Consider the following 4511-nt stretch of genomic DNA (forward strand, 5'->3'; position numbering starts at 1 on the left):
CAGACATTTGTTGTGAAACGAAGTAGTTACAATTTCAAGCATTTTCAAGTACTTTAGCTTAAATTCCAGCACTTTTCAAACCTGGAACACAATGCAACTTTAAAATTCGTCAGGTAAATGTTTTCCTTTCTTTTCTGCGCTACAGATTTCTGTATTTCCCGCTGTTGGGCGGGTACCAGCCGGTTACGGTCGTGCTGGATCAAACCATTTTCCAGTGGGAGGCGGGGGTGTATGCACTTAATAAAAAATATGCAGATAGGAAAAAAATATATATATTTTAGCCATTGAGCTTATTATGAGTACAGAATTTTATATTAAAGAGAGATTTCAAGATTGTTTAAAAATTATAGACTTTAAATAAAAAATAAATTGTCCCCCCCTGTCGACGGGTCTGATAATCTGTGATGCAAAAATGTGCCTTACTAATGTAGTGGCACGTTGGCCTGGATCAACCCAATGATTCGTACATCCTTACAAACTGCATGGTTGGGATAAAATTACAAGCTAGCACAGTGCGTGACAGGTGGCTTCTTGGTAAGCAACAAAATGTAAGCATTTAAATAAAAGCATTTGACATTTTCAGCTTAGAATAATTCATTTTAAACATGGGTAATTGTTAAATTACTTAGGAAACAGCAGCTACGTGCTCAAGACGTGGCTGATGACCCTTTGTAATCCACAGACTGACTGGGAGCAGAGACACAATTCTCTCCATTCTCCACCCGGTCAGTCGTGGAGAGGGCGATTGAGCAGCTGAAAAGCCAGTGGCGCTGGCTGGACAGGACCGGGGGAATGCTCCTGTATCGGCCAGAGAAGGTGTTTCGTATTGTGAGGGCATGTGGGGTCCTGCACAATGTTGCGCACAGGTATGCCGTGCCATTGTTGGTGGAGCACCCAGCGAACCCAGAGCCAGGACAAATTAATGCGCAGCGCAAATTTTAACCAATTCTTTTATTGAGTCGCTAGTGAGCATATCACTGATATTTTTTAGGTGCATTATATTATTCTGCCAGTGTGCATTATTCTGACCCCACAACATTTAAAGCTTCACACACGCTGTTCCACTCAGACCTTTTGCGCTTTTCCGTAATGCCACAATGTGCCAAACAAACATTTTTTCTGCACCTCTACCTCATTCAGGAGCGTCTCTACTTTCACATTCTGTGAAGTTCCTCTTTTTTCCCCGTTTAGACATGGTTTGTGATAGATCAGAGAGCAAACTTCTCCGGTACAGGGCAAATTTAAATGAATTTGCATATTTATAGGGGGGCGTGTTACCGTGTGCGCTCAATTCCACGTTGATTGGGATGTACAAAAGAAATGTGCGTGGATTCCGGCGTACACACGGTTTGATACATCCAGATTTTTTTATGCGTACACCATTTTCTGAATTTGTATCTACGCCGATTTTTTTGTAAGAAATCCACGCAAGTCTTTGTACATGAGGCCCCAGGTGAATATTGAAGCCTACGTGTGTTGATTTTGTGTGGCATCTACAGCCCTTTTGTATGTTACTGTGGCCATCTTGTCTTCATAGGTTTTGTAAGATTTCACCTATTTGTTGCCAGTATGTTATAGCAGGGTCACCGCTCAGGAAACGTTCATTACCACATTCACCCTTTTTTTATTCAGTTCTCATTTCAGCGGTGATGGTTTGGTGACAGGAGGAGGGACGGTCTTCTCTCCCCTCATTTAAGAACATTTCACTGTTGCAGTAAAAACACTGTAAACTGTTCACGACAGAGGTAAGAACAAACCGTATGTGCATTATGTCTCATTTCACATTTTGATATAGAAAATAGAAAATGGATAAGTATTTTTTTCTATATGCAATGAAAAAGTAGCACTCATGTATATATTATAGATATAATTATGCATGTTTTATGTTTTATCTTTTCTTATGGTGTGGTACTAGTTTACTTTTCCTTTTTTGTGTTAACAATAGGAATACATTATCCGAGATTACATAATTGTTGATTCTAACAACAATGACCCTAGATTGAACCTAGATTGAGCCTAGAAAGATAATGACAATCATGTCATTAAAACTCATAATTTTGTGTGAGATAATAGCTTTCCTTGTTTCCCATGTCTACTGCTGATCCATTTTGGTGACATTATCAGCTCCACGTTGTACACATACATTCTACAGTATTATGACCCCTTCTGTCCTTTTTTCAGCTTTCTTCAGCCTGTTTGCAAAAAAATGGTAACACTTTACATTGTGTTTACTTACTAACCTAAAGTAACGCATTAGTTAACATGAACAACACATGAAGTAACACATTAACAATAATTAACTAATGTTAAGTAAACATGTAACAGTTGCGGCTCCTCTTTTGGCTCTTTGTTGCTTGCACCTTTTTTGGTGCGACCTTAAAGGAATATATTACATTGTATTGATTTACCTACATAAATAATGGGTAACTTGGAAATATCCAGAATCTATCAGCATAGGAACTGAAGTGTGTCCATACTGTTTTTAGCTCTTTAGTCCCTTTTGCTCCAAACTAAAACACTCTACATGCACTAAAAACACGTTCTAAAAAGGTGTGAGCAACAAAGAGCCAAAACAGGAGCTGCAACTGTTACATGTTTACTTAACATTAGTAAATTTTTGTTAATGTGTTGTTCATGTTAACTAATGCATTACTTCACGTTACTAAGTAAACACTGTAAAGTGTTACCAAAAAAGAATTTTTAGTTTAAACATTCTAAATCTTATCTCAATCTTTTCATCACAGGACAAAGAACAACTAAATCAACTGAACAAGATCATGGCAGTTGTCTTTTTTTCAGACTATAATATACCATTATATAATAAGATGACCTGGAAAATAAGGCTGTGCATCTTCCTCTTCATTGGTGCATGTGCAAGTGTAGGAGCTCTACTGTGGTTTGGTAGTTTTCTGTGGCGTCATTGTAAGAGCAGAGGCCGAATCTCAGTCCTCATCATTGCACTGATCCTTAGTGACCTGTTGGAACTGTTTCTGGATCCATACATAGGGTTCATACTGCTACAGGGTGAAAACTGCTGGAACACAAGCAGGACATGCCGGACACTTGTGTCTTTATGGGTAACAGCGAGCATCTATGGTCTTCACCTAAATGTAATAGTAGCGCTAGAGAGTGTGCTCTCCATAAGACATCCATACTGCTTTGCTCACGCATTCTTTCCTTCTTGCTCCATTGTACTCTCAATCATTGCATTCATTTATATCTTCTTATGTGAACTTGTTCCCTTCCCTTTTTCCAATTTGTTGAGTCTACCGCTGTTGTTGGCTCTGACAGTCATAACATGGATAGTCACTTGTAGAACTCCACCCTACACTGATGAAACCTCTTACAGCACCAGGAAGCCAGATTATACAGTGTTGGTATTTGTAGTAATCATAGTTGTCCCATATATTGTAGCTTTTGTCCTATGTGTAATTTGGTGGCATGTCTGGGAATTTAGAATGATGCTTGGCTGTCTGATGAGTTTAAGGGTGGTCTCAGACCCTTTCCTTTGCATGCTGGTCTACTGGGAAAGTCTCGGTCAGAAACCACTAACATACAAGTCACAACCCAGCACAGAGATGACAGATGACCCAGAAACACACCGCTCAGCAATCTGATGTGCAAACTCACCTAGAATCTTTTTGCATGTTCAGTTTAAAAAAGAGTATTTTGTAACTTTCCAGGATAAATTCTTAAGAAAACTGATCAATATCACCTCTCTGAATAAATATATATTTTGTTGTTTTTTTCCTGTTGTATTGTTATTATTGTTTGCTTTGTAATAAAATGCAAACATATTACTATGGTTCAAATGCTTTTTTTCTTTCTTCTATCATCTCTTTCTTCTCGTGTGTAATGTGCACAATCATGGCCAAAGGTTTCGAGAATGACACAAATATTATATTTTCACATGATCTGCTGCCCACTGGTTTTTATGTGTGTTTGTCAGATGTTTTTATCACATACAGAAACATAATTGCAATCATATTATGAGTAACAAAAGCTTTTATTGACAGTTAGAATGAGTTAATGCAGCAAGTCAATATTTGCAGTGTTGACCCTTCTTCTTCAGGACCTCTGCAATTCTCCCTGGCATGCTCTCGATCAACTTCTGGACCAAATCCTGACTGAAAGCAGTCCATTCTTGCACAATCAATGCTTGCATTTTGTCAGAATCTGTAGGTTTTTGTTTGTCCACCCGTCTCTTGATGATTGACCACAAGTTCTCAATGGGATTAAGATCTGGGGAGTTTCCAGGCCATGGACCCAAAATCTCTATGTTTTGTTCCCTGAGCCATTTAGTTATCACCTTTCCTTTATGGCAAGGTGCTCCATCATGCTGGAAAAGGCATTGTTGATCACCAAACTGCTCTTGGATGGTTGGGAGAAGTTGCGCTCGGAGGACATTCTGGTACCATTCTTTATTCATGGCTGTGTTTTTAGGCAAGACTGAGAGAGCCGATTCCCTTGGCTGAGAAGCAACCCCACACATGAATGGTTTCAGGATGCTT

The 4511-nt window shown here is 39.0% G+C and overlaps 1 long non-coding RNA gene across 1 annotated transcript; it reads left to right on the top strand.

Annotated features, from left to right (window-relative positions):
• The first annotated feature begins 471 nt into the window (after positions 1-471).
• Positions 472-3704, top strand: LOC143527208 (uncharacterized). Its single transcript, XR_013134052.1, has 4 exons — positions 472-548; positions 683-866; positions 1633-1745; positions 2745-3704. It is a non-coding gene; the product is annotated as an uncharacterized LOC143527208 (long non-coding RNA).
• Positions 3705-4511: the final 807 nt, after the last annotated feature.

Source organism: Brachyhypopomus gauderio, chromosome 1 (genome assembly GCF_052324685.1).
Source record: "Brachyhypopomus gauderio isolate BG-103 chromosome 1, BGAUD_0.2, whole genome shotgun sequence".
Lineage (NCBI taxonomy): Eukaryota > Metazoa > Chordata > Actinopteri > Gymnotiformes > Hypopomidae > Brachyhypopomus > Brachyhypopomus gauderio.